Source organism: Lissotriton helveticus, chromosome 7, assembly GCF_964261635.1.
Source record: "Lissotriton helveticus chromosome 7, aLisHel1.1, whole genome shotgun sequence".
Taxonomy (NCBI): Eukaryota; Metazoa; Chordata; class Amphibia; order Caudata; family Salamandridae; genus Lissotriton; species Lissotriton helveticus.
In genome coordinates this window covers 473,896,955-473,914,889 of record NC_136068.1, presented here as the reverse complement: position 1 = coordinate 473,914,889, position 17,935 = coordinate 473,896,955, and the positions used below count along the sequence as shown (strand labels likewise).

Genomic DNA, 17,935 nt, shown 5'->3' with positions numbered 1-17,935 from the left:
TGCCCCCGTTGGAGCCCTTCGCTGTCACTGGGCCCCCGCCATCCCAAGCGGCACGCTGGAGAGAGTGGGTGGAGCGCCTGGAGAACTTTTTTGAGGCTGCTGAAATCGCGGCTCTGCGGCGGCGGTCCATGCTGCTCCATCTTGGCGAGGCAGACATCCACAAAATCTCGATGCGGATCCGAGAAGGTGGCCCACCCAGAAACTACACCACGATGCGCGACGCCATCATCGCCTACTTTGAGCCCTTTGCCAGCTCCAACTACGAATGGTTTCTGCTCAGCTAAGCTCACCAACTCCCGGAGGAGTCGGTGGATGTTTTCTATGCCAGGCTGAAGGAGCTAGCGAGCACGTGCACCCTCCCGGACGAGGACGACGAGGTTCGCGTCCAATTCATCCAGGGCTGTGCGTCCTCCAAACTGCGCAAGCGGGTCCTGTAAGAAACAACATGCCGATGAGGGACATCCTGATGCTTGGCCGCTCCAAAGAGTTGTCGAAGGCCAGAGCAGCGCACATGGATCCTAACCTGCCATCTCTGTCAAGACGGAACCAGTGTGTGCCCTTCGGACCGACACCCAGGAGCCACGAACCAGAACCACCCGGCAGACGTCCTCCAAGCCCGCATAAACGTCAAGCAGCGGCCCATGCGGGTGGTGCGGTGGCCCTACGCCTCATGACGGTGCCTGCCCTGCGCAAGGCAAAACCTGCAGTGCCTGTGGAAAGGTGAATCACTTTTCAAAGGTGTGTAGATCCACCCCGAGAAGGAAACAGAGTGGCCCGCCTAAGAGGGTACGTGCGATCAAACCGTCCCCCGACAGTTCGACCAGCAGTGACATGGACAATGCTGATGCTGACGCAGTCACCGTCCACGTGGTCCGGATGCTGAACACCCTATCAGCCGCTCAGCCTGCCACACCCATGTGCACCTTCAAAGTGCAAGACCAAGCAGTCGCAGCCCTCATCGACACAGGAGCCACCTCATGGCTGCCAGTGTGTACAGAACTCTGCCGAACCCTCCGACGCTTCGCCCCACCAGAGTGCAGGTCTACGCCTACGGCACAGGCACCCACTCCGGCTGTGCGGGGTATTCCAAGCTGATCTCTCCCACGATGCAGCCCACCAGCGAGCCAAAGTATATGTCTCACAGAAAGGGCCAGATGTAGGTAGCCAAATACCGGTCGGAAACGGCCGAAAATACCGATTTTCTGCCGTTACCGACCGGTATTGAGCATTCGGTATGTAGGTGATAGGAAAGAGGCCGAATCGGTAAATTTACCGATTCGGTAAAATTACCGATCGGTAAAATACCGATTATGAAAAATTACCGATCGGTAAATTTACCGATCAGTATAGTTACCGATCGGTAAACTTACCGATCGGTAAAGTTAACGATCGGTATAGTTATCGATCGGTAAATTTACCGAATCGGTAAATAAGAATAGGTAAAATTGAACATTGAGATGTAGGGAGGCTCTGAAATACCGATTTTGCCTCAAAATCGGTATTTAAGAGTCGGTATTTACCATGGATTCAAATCAGGTGGTAACCAGGTGCAGCCTATAAAAAAGGACCCAAAATGCAATTCAGTTTGCACAATGGCGGCATTTTATGTAATAGCAAGACGGCTACGGCTACGGGAGGAAGGAGAGAGGGAATGGCTGAGACAGGAGCAGGTCTACAGGCAGAGGGTGACCCTGTTCATGCTCACAGAGGAGGAGATACTTCAAAGGTACAGGTTGGCTCCAGACACCATCATGGAGCTCATCAGGAACCTCAAACCACTGTTGGAGCACCCCACCCCAAGGGCACATGCAATTCCAACACATGTACAGGTGCTCTGCAGCCTCCACCTGCTGGCGTCAGGGAGCTACCAGAGCGTGGTTGCTGTGGCGGGAGGGGTGACCCAGAGCAGCCTCTCAAGGTTTTTTCACAAATTCCTTGACGCCATGTTGCATAGGATGGAGCATTACATTTCTTTTCCATCCACCCATGCTGAACTTGTTCAAACAAAATCTGAGTTCTACCAGATGGCAAGATTTCCCCATATCATCGGATGCATTGATGGCACACACATCCCCATTTGTCCCCCTGCTGCCACAGAATACATTTACCGCAATATGAAGTCAAGCCACACCATCAACGTCCAGGTGATTTGCAACGCAAAGTATGTCATCACAGACCTTGTCGCAAAATTCCCTGGAAGTACCCACGACTCCTATATATTTCAGAACAGCGGCATCTATGCACGTCTGTCAGCAGAGGAATTTGGCGAAGGATACCTCCTAGGTAAGACAGAGTCTGCGACCCCTTCCACACCTATTGCAGTGAGAATTACAAGTATGCATGTGAGTAATGTATTCCCATTTCCCTTTTAGGAGACAGTACATATGCCCTACGTTCATTTATCCTCACTCCCTACCTCAACCCCTCCACACCCAGCCAAAGGAGGTATAACCGGGCCCACAAAAGTACACGCAATGTGGTAGAACGGACCTTTGGCATATGGAAAAGCCGATTTAGATGCCTTCACAAGAGTGGAGGCGCAAGGCAGTATACCTCCACCACCTGCTGCAAGATCATAGCTGCCTGTGCCATGTTGCACAACTTGGCTGTGAGGAAGGGTACAGAGGTCGAGTTGTCTGACTATGAGGATCATGACGACGACAATGCTGTGCCTGAGAGACAACTTGCTGGAGTCACAACACCAAGTGATGGCAGATACAGACGTGAGGAAATAACAAGCAACTATTTCTGAGTAAGTAATGAGACACAGACAGGTTGTGTATGGTACTAAAGTATTTATATGTTGCCACAAACTTAAAGCACTTAAGTGCAACTAATGAAATTAAACAAAGGTGGGGACAACATGTCCTGGGTTACATCACCCACACTGGCAAAGTCACTTTCGTGGCCGCTTCCCAGAGCCACTGGGATTTTCCTCACTACCTTCCTCCTGGCCTGCAGGCTCAGCTGGGCGCCTGCGGCTCCTACGAGGTGGCAACACAGCACTTCCCAAGCTGCTGCGGCTACTGGTGTCCTCTCCTTCAGGCACATCCAGGGCAGGATTTTGAGCTGTTTGAGAGATCATCATTGCCTCTAGGGCACTGGTTATACTGGCCATGCCCCTGGTGACCTTGGCCGTGTTCTGGGTGAGGCTTTCCTGCATATTATTGCCTCTACGGCATAGCTGGGCTGTGGCAGTGGCGAGGCGATTAATGGCCCTATTGGTTGCTCGGGCGTCCCTGCGCCTTGTGTGCTCTATGTTGTTCATTTCAGTGCACAGCTGCGTGATTGCAGAAGTAATTCCTGCAGCTAGGTTATCATTTGATTTGACAATGTCCCTGTTGCTCTGTGCGATGTCAATAATGCCCTTCCCCATTTCTCCTATTGTTTGATTTAGGGCACGGATTTGGCGGTGGCAGGCCTGTAGAGATTTGCCCTGCATGCACTGGATGCGCACCATGCTTCCCTCCAGCCCACGGAAGACAGTGCCATCTCCAGAGCCACCTGCAGTGCTGGGCATGCTGCGACGTCTGCGTATGGTGTCAGGATCTGTGTTGGGCTGCAGTGCAGCTTGAGGCCTAGGTGCAGTGTCCTCATCCTCAGCTTCTGTTGTGTCCATAATTTTCAGTGGGGCCACGAGTCGCCTCCTGGCTGGTGGGGTTTTAGGTGCAGCCTGAAGCATTGATGGGGATGTCTCAGGAGAGAAGTGCAATGCTGGGGATTGGGAAAGGTGTGGGGAGTGTGGACACTCGGGGGTCAGGACTGTCTCCTCTTCCTGTGTGATGGCAGTTGTATCCTCCTCATCCTGCGATGCATGGACATGGCTTGGCCCTGCCTCCTCACTCTCCTCCCTCGCTGCTGCTGTCCCTGTTGTCGGTGTGCCTTGACTGGCTGATGGTGCCCCTAGGTGTAAATAAGCGTATGTCAACTGAGTGCTACTGTGTCACAGTGACTTAAAATAAATCTTTACACATTTAAATTTCATTAATCTGCATTACTTTCACTGCCTTGCTGATGTCTGTTCAGTTATACAAGGTCTAATATTTGCTGACTACATTTCCCATAATGCATTGCTCCTGTATAGTGCTAGCAGTACTGGACTGGGGTTGGCCTGTGCACAAAGGGTTAAGGGATGCTGCTCGGTATGGGGTGTTGTGCTGCGCATGCTTCTTACCTTTTGCTTTGGCTCTGGCTGAGCTGTCCACTTCTCCCAGTCCCACCACACTGTCAGGCTCGATGGTAGACGCCACCAACTCCTCCAGGTCAGTCAGGGGGGGTGCTGGATTCCTGCCTCCCCCGGTGAGTCCAGCCTGTTTGTGCAGCTCAGCCATCTTTTTCTTAGTGTGGCTCCTGAGGTCATAGAACCTTTTCTTCAATTCTTCCATGCTCCTGGTGGTGACTCCAACAGCATTCACCCTTTCTACAATGTGCAGCCAGAGCTTTCGTTCTGCTGACTCTGCTAGTGTGAGGGACAGCTTTCCAAAAAGTTGGGTGTGCACTCTAACCACCTCCTCAATTAGTACCTGCAACTCCATGTTGCTAAACTTTATTTTTCTTTTTCTCTCAGCCTTCCGGCTCTCTGTGCTGCTTGCCATTCTTTCTGTGTTTCACTCACAACAACTCTCTCCCTGCTGCTCTGTCTGTCTGCTCAGCTCTGCCTGCCTCCAGAACTTTCTAATGAGTTGCAGCTGGCTGGGCAGGCACTTCCTGGTAGGAAGGGGGAGGGTGGTTGCACCTGATTGGCTGTTGTCTTAAGTTTCACTTTTGTTTTCTGCACGTTTTTGTAAATACCGATCGGTATTTACCGATCGGTATTTACCGATCGGTATTTACCGATCTCTATTTCCAATGCATTCCTATGGGCCAAAAGGCCCATAGGAATGCATTGGTAATGCCGATCGGTAAATGCCGATCGGTAAATACCGATCGGTAAATACCGATCGGTATTTTCCGATCGTCCGATACCGACTTTTACCGAATCGGTAAAATATACCGATTTTTACCTACATATCATTTACCGATTTTTAAATACCGAATCGGTAAAATTCGGTATTTAAGAATCGGTAAAATCACATTACCTACATCTGGCCCCTGGATTCTTGCTGGGTTGCAGGACGGCGCAAGATCTCAGTTTGATTCACTTTGCCCTCACAGTTCATGCCAATGACTTGGATAACCTGCTGCAAGGGTTCGCGGAGCTCTTCGACGGGATCAGATGCCTGAGTGGCCCTGCTATCTGCCTTCACATTGACAGGTCAGTCGCCCCGGTTGCCCTCCGCCACCGGAGGATTGCCTTCCATCTTCGACCGAAGGTAGAATCAGAGCTGCACCTCCTGGAGCAAGCGGGAATCATCGAGCGGGTACGTGGCCCCACCTATTGGGTGTCGCCCATCGTCGTCGCAAAGAAGCCAAATCAGCCTGATGCCCGTCCGCATTTGAGTGGACATGAGAATCCCCAACCTCGCCATCAAGCGCGAGCGCAACCTGACCCCAACGGTGGACGACATTATAGGAGAACTGTCTGGCTCCAAGTGGTTCTCGAAAATGGACCTTTGCTCAGGGTACCACCAGATTCCACTCCATCCGGATTCTCGTCCTATCACAACGTTCTCCACCCACACTGAGCTCTGGCGCTACACTCGCCTCAATTTCAGAATATCCAGTGCTGCCGAGGTGTTCCAAAACATCGTCAAGAATGTTCTGCAAGGGCTGGGAGGTGTCCTAAATGTCAGTGACGACATTCTTGTGCATGCACCCACCCTGGAGGAGCATATCCAACTCCTCCACGCTGTATTCTCCTGGCTCCAAGACAGCAGCCTCACCCTCCACCGTGAGAAGTGCGAGTTCCTGCGCAGGGACATCAGTTTCTTCGGGTACCGATTCTCGGACAAAGGCATCGGCCCAGACCCGGACAAGATTAAGGACATCCAGAACGCCCCTGCACCAACATCAGTGTCCGGAGTCCACAGCTTCCTGGGCATGGTCACATATTGCTGGCGTTTCATCAAAAATATGTTGGATCTGACTGCCCCCCTGCGTGACCTCTCCAAGTCCACCTGTCCCTGGGCTTGGGTAACAGAGCAAGAAGAGGCGTTCCAGAGAACCAAGGCCGCCCTCCCAGCTGACACGACCCTGGCGTACTTTGACCCTCGACATGAGTCACAACTGGTGGTGGATGCCAGCCCAACGGGCCTAGGGGCAGTCCTGGCTCAACAGCAGACCTGTGGGGAGTGGGCCCCAGTCACCTATGCTAGCAGAACCCTTACACCCATAGAGCAACGCTACTCGCAAACTGAGAAGGAAGCCATTGCGATCTTGTGGGGATGCCACAATTTCCGCATCTATCTGTATGGACATCCGTTTGTGGTAATAACTGATCACAAACCCCTCATCCCACTCTTCCAAGGATCTTCATCACGTCCTCCACCGAGGATAGAGAAGTGGGCGTTACAACTCCAAGAATTCCAGTTCACGGTGGAGTACAGATCAGGCACCCGCAACCCAGCCGACTTCCTGTCTTGGCACGCCCGCCCAGGCACCGAGCCAGAAGCGGCGGAAGCCACGGCCATGGAAGAGTATGTCAGGATGATCATCGAGAGGTCCAGACCCCTCCCCATCTCCCTGGAACAGGTGGTACAGGCCACAAAAGACAACGACTGCCACCAGATCGCCATCCGAGCACTCTCCTCGGGAGACTGGAAGCCACTCCAAAGTCCAACGCCATTCCGCACCACAGAAGCGCAAGCCACACTGAAAGCCATATACCAGGTGCGCAACGAACTGTCAGTCTCTACGGATGGCTGCCTCCTAAGAGGCCCTCGCCTTGTCCTGCCTGAGCGCCTGACTCACCAAGCGGCCCTCCTAGCACATGGAGCGCACCAAGGGATAGTGAAGTCAAAGAACCGCCTCCGGAGTAAAGTCTGGTTCCCTGGCCTAGACCGACAAGTCGAGTCCATCATCCAGCAGTGTCCTGTATGTCTGGTGACCAGCCTTCCCTACCGTCCAGCGCCGGTGATCACCGAGGATGGCCCCTCCTCCCTGTGGGAGAGAGCCAGTGCGGACTTTGGTAGCCTCCCAGACGGGAGATACATGTTGGTAGTCGTGGATGACTTCTCACGGTACCCCGAGGTCGAGATTCTGTCCTCCACAGCAGCCGCTGACGTTATACCCAAACTGGAAAAGGTGATGGCAACTCATGGCCTCATTGGAGAACTCCGTACGGACAACAGCCCACCCTTTATCAGCACTGAACTCTCTGAGTACCTGTTGTCCCACCGGGTTAAACATCGCCAGGTGACCCCCAGGTAGCCCCAGGCAAACGGAGAAGTGGAGCAACTGATGCGGACTCTGAACAAGACAATCCAAATAGCCACTGTGAATGGCCAAACCCTGGAGCTGGCCCTGTATCAGTTCTTCCGGGAAAATCGCCTCACACCACACTGCCCCACCGGCATCTCTCCGAGCCACCTCTGTTTTGGCAGAACCGTGACTGATACCATCTCACACCACCCGGCGTGGACAAAGTCTCCTAATCCTCTGAATCAGTCAATGGCCCGGCGAACAAAAACCAACCAAGACGCATCCAGGAGGAGAAGGGCTGAAGATAGTCCCATCGCATTCAGCGACCAAGTGCTGGTGCCATGTGACCTGGATCCATGGACAGTGACTGAAATCAAGGGCACTATGATAACCGCTTCTTGAGGAATGGAAAGGGTAACCAGGAACGTGTCATTCTACAAGAAGGTCCCCGCTGACGAGCTTGAAGAATTCCCAGAGCCCAGTGAGCCTAGCACCACAGAGCCGGACCGCCCGCAGGAGACAGGAGGAGACAGCAACCACCGCCCGGTCACGAGTGGAGAAGACAGCCGAGCTGCCCCGGGTCTGGGAGGACCGCAAGGCCATGAGAGCCGAAGCAGCCAGGCGACCGCCAAGGCGGCTGACTCGATGGACACACCTCTGACCTCTCCGACTAGAGACAGTCAGTGCCGGTACAACTTGTGGCCCCATCCACGGCCGTCCCAGAAGTACCAGGACTTTGTTGCCTGCTGCCGACCTCTGTGAGCTGGAGAGTGAAGAGCCATGGCAAACCAAGTAAGACTGTTCCACGAATGCTTTAGCTGTCAGAGACTGATGTTTATTGTTTTACAGTTTTGAAATGTTTACCCTGTTGTGGCTGTTTGTTCCTTTGGGTAAAGGAGGAATGTAATGTTGTCTGTGAGCGGACCAGCCTACCTCGCACCCGTTGTGAGGGGGGCGGCTGCAGAAGACCCCGTGGGCGTGGAAGCAATGGGCTGGGCCAGCGTCCGCTCGGCCAGCACGCAGGTTTAGAGATAAATAGTCCAAGACCTGGGCGTGGCTCAGTAAGTGTCTGACCATTAACAAACCTCAAGTGTGCCGTGTTTGATTCTAGTGAGGCCCACCACCTAACGCACTACAAAACTCAGTGTTGGTCCATATCAATGTATTGATTATTCTTCAAACCTGCATCAGTGTGGTCATGCCCTGTCCCCCGCCTTCAAGCGGGTTCTTTTTCCAGCATTTCATGTCCTAGCTCTTAGTCCTAAAAAGGAAGGCAAAATAATAGGAGGTTGGAAAATAAAATACCCTGCCAGGGTTGGAGAGGTGGAAGCACTTGAGCAGGAGGCGGCTCTGGAATAGATTCCCATGCTTAAAAACACAAATCGTGTTTCAGACAAGCGCTAAATAACTGTCTGTAGCATTGACTTGCATTGTTTTGACATGCACAATTTTTGATTAAAGGAACCATTTAATACTATTTTGACCTTGACCCAGGCAAACCTTGTCAATCAAACATCCATCTGGACATAGCTATATCCCTCAGCTAAGCCAAATGAATACCATGCATGTAGCCAAAATCAAGAGTGATGTCTCTACAACCAAATTGTCAGTATTGAAAATAGCGACTCACAGAGATCCTAACAAGCAAAGAATTGGCTAAGACAGAAGCCAAAATGGTAAGATCCATCTTATGCCTGGGCATCTCGCTGGAATGGTGTATTATATTATGCCTGCATCGCTATATCAGTTCCCCACCTAGAGATAGCCTCATACCCTGTGGTTCAGACTGCTTCATTGCTTACAGATTGCTCCGAGACTGCAACTCCTACAGATATCTCCGTCAGTGGGGATACCATGGCACTCACACCACACCAGATGAGGCGCTATCTCCCTCCATGGTACACAGGAACATCTCAGGAAGATGACCTAGAATCCAGAGTAGTCGACTGGCAGTGCAGAAGAGTTAACAGCATCCAGACAGATCAACCTCTCCTTCAGCTACTGATGAGGGTGGGTCACTTCCTTAATAGTACTACCTCCGGCTCTGCCCCAGGAGTAAAATTCTTTGCTCTCCCTGGGTTTTTTGTTTTATAAACCTACTGGCATGCGGTCTTTGAGGGTGGGGGTTGAAAGTGGGCCAGCGCGGAGTCCAGATTGTTTTGCCATCAGGGAAAGGCCCCCATACAACTACCCACCAATCACTTTCAACCTTTAAGTGGGCTAAATGCTCGAGACTAACTCGTTCCAGGATCAGGTAACCCTGTTGTTTCTAACATCTTAAGCCCTTCCAACACCCTCAAGGTGATAAACTGGAACATTGAGGAGGTCCTTGAGAAACTAGGTGATGACGAGTGGTTTAGAATGTTAAGCACCTTTGATCTCATCAGCTTACAAGAGATGTGAGATATAGATGGAATAATGCATATACATGCCAATGCTACTTTTGTTTCTAATGCCACCCCTTCCACTCATGGTAGGGCACAGGGGGGTTTGTGATGTTCATAAAACAACTTAAATTGTGAAGTGAAGAGGAGTGTATCCAATGCACCTTATACTTTTGGCATCCTGCTGACTTTTTCAAATTCGCTTAGGATTTAGCTGTGAATGTTTATAACTTAATGAGGGAGTCGTATGATGTTGTCAGGGATCTTAAAACGTTTTTAGATGATTTTAATCATTGGACTCCCAGTTTTACAGTGTTGATGTTGATGGGTGATTTTAATTTGTATTCTTGCAAGGATTGCTATTTGTAAGAGGGCTTTGAGGATGTATTTTTTTAGTAACGATCAAGAGCATCTCAAAGACATCGCACAGGAGAGTATGTTAAATAACCTGATTTAAGACTAACCTAGTTAACTTGTTCAACAGGGGGAAGTTACTTGTGATGAGCAGGCACCCATATTTAAGGGGCAGAGTCTAGATCTACTGACTATATAAAAGAACCTTGAGGTATGCCACTCACCAATATAAATGAAGCATGAGTGAGGATCTTCGCGACAAATGTGTTATAGCCAGAAAGTTACACAATAGAGTCGTATGGCAGCCAATAAAAGTCTAGAACAAGAGATGCAATGGCTACACTTACACAGCGGAAGCCGCGGATGCGAGGACTGCTCGTGAACTAATGGATGTTCCATGTACCCCTCTTCCAGACCGACTCATGGGGCACTGACTCCTATTTATTCCAGCCCACGACTCAGAAATACTGACAGGGCTATAACTGTTTAAAATTGAATGCCATATTGCAGTTGTATTATAATCTATATTCTATTCACTTGTATATACACATAGCACACATTGTTGCCAACCTTAGTGAGTGACAGAGGGATCTGACCCCGTCCTGACGAAGAGGCAGTCAGCCTCGAAACATGTTGACAACACCAGGAGAACTAGCCCATTGTTAAGCTAGATTGTCTCCGCCACACTATTTTTAACGATACCAGCCTATGACTAATAAATAATTTTTTGCTTTCATAAGGCCAGGTATTCTTTTAAATCTCACTTTTCCACATCACTCCTGACCGTATTCACACTCACTCAATACACTTCACATAGCACTTACAATATCTAAGTGCTCCAACATAGTCGCTAGTCGTAGCACCCCCCGTCCCGCAGCGGGCGGGAAGACCCCGATGATGAAGCATGACACCAAGGGCCCTTTTGGTGTGTGAGGGGTATTGTACAAATACTGTGTATGCCTGATATACTCTGGCTCTCAGGAAACCTTCTAGAGGTGGGCCTTGTTGTTTATTTATACCATTAACTGGAGAAGGGTGCGCCCACCGGAGTACTTTCTAGCACTACCTCTTCACTCCCCCTTTTGATTCTTTGTTTACCCATATTTAAGGGGCAAGGTCTAGATCTACTGACTATATAAAAGAACCTTGAGGCATGCCACTCACCAATATAAATGAAGCATGAGTGAGGATCTTCGCGACAAATGTGTTATAGCCAGAAAGTTACACAATAGAGTCATATGACAGCCAATAAAAGTCTAGAACAAGAGATGCAATGGCTAAACTTACACTGCCTCTAGAAACACCAGAATCAGGCAGTATTCTTGCTGTATATTAACAACTTAAACTCTCACTCCCATGACAGACACATCGGAGTCCCCGCAGACATCTAAATCAAACATGTTTAAGCACTGTACTGCATGCCTTCCTCCAGTTAATCATCTTGAGCCACTGGATGATGCAGCACTTTACCAAATGCAAGTCAAAACCATGGGATGTCACACAATAAGCCCTCCAACAAACCCAACGCATGGGGACTGTGCCATGTGACCAAATTCTCAAGAACATAAGAAGGTTGGGGCCCGCTCATTTATTCAAGGAGGACTATGTTTTCTGGGGTGCTCTTCTGTCTTCTCTTAACCAGCACTGCATTGTAACTGCCTCAGTCACTGACTTTTGGAGAGGATCGATCCTCCAACCTAAACATAAAAAGGGTGATAACACAGATCCGACAAATTACAGAATGATTGAGCATGTTCCTCTGAAACAAATTAAATAAATGGGGCAGTCTGAAAAGGCTTCTGGATGCTATAGTTGCATTCTATTTCCAAGCCTGTGTGCGAATTGAGCTTAAGCGTATGCAAAACATGGCACCCGCTAAAGTTTACACAGACCAAGGCCTAACACAAGGATGTGTCCTCGCACCCATGCTCTTCAATGTGCACACCACTGACCAAGGACAATCTCTAAAAGCTGCAAATCTGTTACCGCCTAAAATTGGACCAGATTGTTTTCTATTGATGCATTGATGCAGTATGTCAACAACATGATACTAATGGATCACATGAAAGTGGGAATGCAGAAAGCCCTGGATACATTAAATGCCTATAATATCAACAACAAATTTGGTTCAAACTGCAAGAAGACAAAGATTGTCATAGTTAGACACCATCTTAATAAGTACAGGTTGCAGTGGAAATTGGCAAATTTGAAGATAAAGAGCACTCCCAATTACAATTACCTGAGTGTGTGGTTTGTGAGCAATGGCATGCCTAGGTTGCATATCGAAGCGAACGCAAGGAGATGATGGAGGGATTGCTGAAACTTTTCAAACACTCACCTCTAGTCACAGATCTGGGTTGAATCCATCATCATTCTTTAGCTTAATGCGCCACCCCATTTCAGACACACCTATATGCAAATCAGTCTTGACCCTGTGCCTCATGGGAACAGTCCAGCCTGAACTGCCAAACCATGTGTTCTCTGGACCAGAAACAAGCATCCTGGGCTGGTTTGGAGGTAACACCCCTCATCAGCCAGGCCAGCTTGAATCCAGTGGCAAAGAGAGCAAGGGACCCACATCTTGGAATACCCTGTCAATTTAGGGTGAACAAAGCAAACACAAGGAGATGATGGACGGAGTGCTGAAACTTTTCAAACACTCACTCCCAGTCACAGATCTGGGTTGAATCCATCATCATTCTTTAGCTCACTTCGCCACCCCAGTTCAGACACAGCTATATGCAAATCAGTCTTGAACCTGAGCCTCATGGGAACAGTCCAGCCCAATCTTACAAGCCATGTCTTCCTGGACAGGAAACAAGCATCCTGGGACTAATTTCGGGGCAACACCCCTCATCAGCCAGGCTAGTTTGAATCCAGTGGCAAAGTGAGCAAGGGACCGATGTCTGGGCATACCCTGCCAACTTAGGGAGAAAAAAAGCAAACACAAGGAGATGATGGACAGGGTGCTGACACATTTCATACACTCCCCCCCCAGTCACAGATCTGGGTTGAATCCATCATCATTATTTAGCTCACTCTGCCACCCCAGTTCAGAAACAGCTATATTCAAGTCAGTTTTGACCCTGTACCTCATGGGAACAGTCCAGCCCGAACTGCCAAGCCAGGTCCTCCCTGAACCGGGAACAAGCATCCTGGGACCGGTTTCAGTGTAACACCCCTCATCAGCCAGGGTAGCTTGAATCCAGTTGCAAAGTGAGCAAGGAACCCACGTCTGGACATACCCTGCCAACTTTACTGGGGGTGAGTGTCTGAAAAGTTTCTGCGCTCCGTCCATCCTCTCCTTGTGTTTGTGTTCGCCCTAAGTTGCCAGGGTATGCCCAAACATGGGTCGCTCATTAATTTTCATGAGCCTCGCAATTTGCGGCCCCATTGGGAATCGCAAACAGTGGTAAACACACTGTTGTACATGCAAAATAGCGCCTCACAAATTGCAAGTCGCAAAATACTCACAATTTGCAAGGTGCTATTTAGCACGCCGTACATATGGCCCTTGGAGCTGCAAATGTTTGCTTGTGACACGTTTCATATTGTGGTGCTCTGTCCCAGCTTCATCACCTGCGCTCTTACAGCTTTTGCCCACACCTAATGTGCGTTCTTTTTGTCACGTTTTTCATCATGGATACTGCAATGACTATGTGTAAGATAAGTGTCTCTTCTGAACATGTGCAGATGTATTGTGACACTTCTTAAAAGCTGTAGTGGGATAGTGTCCCACTACACAGTGTATGCTGAAGAGATACATTGCTACTAAGTATACTTTTGGGATCAGGGTTCCCTTTCAGAGCAGGTGCTCAAAGGTAAGCATCACTACTGAGCATATACATCAAAGTAGTATCTTAATTGGACCTTTTGTTGGCTTGTTTGGACGGGAAGTGGTAAAACTTCATGCCTAGAATTTGGAGGCTTTTTGAAGTTTTTGTAAGGAATATTTTCAGCCTATATTTTGGAAATCAATGGCCACCATGTCAAATAACGTCAAGGCCAATATTCAGATGGTCTCTGTCTGTTTTTAAATTCAAATAAGAAATAAACATTGCCAATGCCTATAACTCTTGCCTTGTAGACCTATTCACTATGCCAATGCTTTTTGCACAGCATCAGCAAAAAAAAAAATAGGTGCAATTATGCGGCCAGTTGCATCATGGTGTAGGCATACCTCCAGAATAACGCAGGTGCCATGTTTATTTTTTATTGGCCAATCTGAGACGTCGGACGCCACTCCGATCAGTCAATAAGACTAATGCAATTTTAAAGTGCAAAAAGGGTGTATTCTTTAGCAGAGCGACAAGCAACAAATAGCAGTTATTGTACTCCCCCCCCCCAAAAAAAACAAAACTGAGCAGTGGAAATATAAAAGACAACCGATCGATAGGATGATAAATAGGCTATAATCCAAGGGACAGGGAAAAACCAGAGGAAGGAAAGACATTGAATAAAAAGCAAGAAAATGAGAGAGTCAACAAAACTAGCAAATTGATGCTGTGAGTGGGCTCTAAACCCACTGTAAGTTCCTTAAATAGCCTCAAAAGTTCTTTCACGGCCAGACAGCTAAACGCTGTCTTGTAGGCGAGACCTAAAGAGAAGTGTAGAGCGACCTATGGGAACTCTAAGATTCTCAGCTCTCAATGTAAGCAGAAGTCACTTTGGGAGGGGCAAAGGCAATGCCAAATAGGTATGTCAAAAAGTTAAACATATTTCTAAGGATCGAAAACTGGAACTCTTGGACATCTTGGCTCGCATATATTTGAAGATTTTGTAAAGTTTTCTGGACTTAAAAATGTACAAAAGCACGTTAGTTGGAGCGTTTTTTCTCCTATTGAGCATGTACAGGTAAGCAATGTCTGGGGCAGTAAAAATGTGTCTTACTTTTGATTATGGGTTAGTAGATTTTAAGCGGGTACATTTGACAAGCATTGGGAAATCCAATAGTGTAGGTTTAATGTGCTAATGCATGCAGCATTACAACAATAGAACGACACTCATGGGAAAGAGCTTAAGTGAGGAGAGCGGCCTATACTTGTAAAGTAGTCTTGCAGGCAGTTCACTGCACGGAATTATGTGTGGGTGAAATGATAAACCCAAGCAGACAATAGCATTAGGTGATAGATGAATACTCCGGGCAAAGATGTGATTCAAAAATCTCAAGTCAGTAGATGAAAGAGGCTCTTTGTTGAAAATCATTGGGTAAAAGGAGCGGATCCAAAGCCCAATCTTTATGTATTGTGAGTAATAGGTATGTGTGACAGCTGCACAATCAAAACGTAGACCTAAAAATGAGGGAGGATCCAAGCTTGGTTCAATTTAGGGCAGATTTAAATTCGAATTAGTAAATTAATGCACACATTTTAACATTAGAAGCTTGATTTGCTCAAAGTGGTGATAGACTGCATGAGAGACTTTCCATTCAATAATGATAGTGTCAGAGTAGCTTGATCTTATCAGTGGAAGTCAGTATGGCCTGATAGGTCTAAAATAAACACACTGAATATGCTTCCTTTTAGGAAGGATACCATAATGTGTACAGAGTAAAACGAAAACGAGCAATCCTTAATCTGAAAAAAGTAAAGTAAACGCATGAGCTCAAACGTCAGAGATTTAAGAGAGTTTAAACAAAAATTTATCTTTTAGCGTGAAATTAGATTTACAGATAGGAGGCTTCATTAAAGGGTTCCATGTCCTTTAGGGGGGGGGGGCAGGTCTTGTTGATTTGATACAAGAGCTCACTCACATCACATGTCTGATAAATTACTGAATCTCACCACCATTGACGCACCTAGCTCTCCTCATTCCGGCACATTGAGGGAAACAGAGGGCTAGGGTTACACGGAGAGTGGGACATGGTAATATGGAGAGCAGGGCGCAGTACACAGCGAAGGTGGGCAGGACAATAGCAGATAAGGGGTGTACAAAAAGTAACAGGAGTGGCAGTATAAAAGGCGAAGCTTTACTGAGATTGGAAAGGACAGGGTAATGGGGGCGGGGATTTGGACCCCGTAACACGCTTTGGGAGCAGGACATTAATGGGATGTGCAGCGAAGCATGATATTGGAATGGTGACGTAGCCTGAAGTGGGACTAGATGGTAAGTACACAGTGATTAAGCGGAAGCAACATACATCAAGTGGTAAAGGGTGGGTAGAAGGTATGGCGGCTACGGGAACGAACTGCAACCTGTAGACATCAGACAGCACAGCTGCCCCACAAATGGTACAGATCTTAAAAGTCCCTGGACTCAAACTGTTGGGGTATATGTTATGTTGCACAGATCTTGCAGTCTCAAACAGCAGACCTATATGATGTTCATCAGATCTTATAGGCGCAGCACTCCAATGGTTATTATCCCTCCTGTACACAGACCTTGCAGGCTCAGATAGGAGATCAATGTTTTCAGTTTAAGAAGCAACACACCACATGAGGCAAACTGGATATGCAAATGCAGCAATGTTAGGATATCATGTGATACAGTTCAGTGTGGAGAGGAAGTGCCTCCAACTGTTGTGATAGACACAAGACCCAAAGAGTAATGTAGTAAAAAGGTTAAAAAATAAATAAGTGCCGGGGACACACATAGAGAGATAGCATTTGGAGTACTTACTTTGTAAATCTCCTAATAAGAGAAATGTAATCCAATAATACGAAAAGTCCCACCCCGCAGCTCGGCCTGTCACTTCCTCATTTCTTCATTTAGAGAGCACGGACAAAGATTTTGCGCCTACCATCTATCTAATCAACAACAAAAGCAAAACTAATAAATAAATCTTACCGTCCAATGTGAACTCTTCCAGATCTGAGAACGTTACATGGATCCAAATAAAGATCCGGCGAAGTACATTCTTTGTTCAGGCCACCCCGGCTGAGCGTGGCACATATTGCAAATCCTACCTATCTAAACATCTGTGAGTGGTGACAAAACCACAGGCAGGCTGGGTAATGAATTTCCTGTATGCCCCCTCCCCCCATAGATGACAATGAAATGTGAGATGGTAGCGCGTTGACAAGGGTGACAGTAGCTCCTCCTAGGCAGGGAGGGAAGAGCCACCCCGAAGAAAGGATGTGGTCAGTGGGTTGGCCCCGTGGTTTCACAATCATCAAAATCTCTTTCAGCGCTGCTAGTCAACCAAAAAACAAGAAGAAACAACTTTAACTCAGTTCTTCAGCTTTTTCAGAAGCACCGTTCTGTAAGCAAATTTTGCAGATGCTCTAGAAGCCATTTTGCACCAGAAACACAAAATATATGAAGCCAAAAAAGTGAGAAATAACTAAAAACATATTAAGAAAACCACTTTAGGTGAGGCTGCAAATTTTAAAAAGCACACATCAATGGTGCATAGGGCCTTGAGCAGTTTCTGACTATGAACCGATGAAAGAAGTTTGACTGGACATTTCAATACAATACATCTTGCCCTAGTTATTAAGAAGAGCTGAAGGCTAGGTATTAGGTGATCCCTACATCACACAATCTGTGTCCTTGGTTACTAGACAAATAATTCCATAACCCCAGGACTGAAACCAGGATGGTGCAAAACAGGGCAGCAGTTTGTGCTGTAAGCAACACTTGACTCTGCATCAAACCATTGGCCTATGTTCACGGTTCCGGAAAGATTTGGTTAGAGTGTTCATAGAAGCTTTCCATGTCTTCTTTATTAACCAGGCTTACAACATACATGCTTCCCATTACCCAATAATTCCTGAAATTTGCTCAGACCAATTACTCCATATTGATGATGTGGCCTGGGAGGTGATGTGGTTGGCCTATTAGTAGCATTGCCACTTTTGGAACAAGGAGAGCAGAGTTCTATCCTCCACTGGACGCGTTATGCTCTAATTGTCAAATAATACTATGTCATTGTGCCTTTCTCGGATCCTTCATCTACC

At 47.9% G+C, this 17,935-nt stretch overlaps 1 protein-coding gene across 1 annotated transcript in view; it reads right to left on the bottom strand.

Annotated features, from left to right (window-relative positions):
- C7H16orf54 (chromosome 7 C16orf54 homolog) overlaps positions 1-16,985 on the bottom strand; it is a 33,009-nt gene extending 16,024 nt beyond the window's left edge. The window contains exon 1 of the mRNA XM_078652442.1: positions 16,824-16,985. The gene's annotated coding sequence lies outside the window, so the exon portion shown is untranslated. The remainder of the gene's footprint in view (positions 1-16,823) is intronic.
- Between the last annotated feature and the right edge of the window lie 950 nt (positions 16,986-17,935).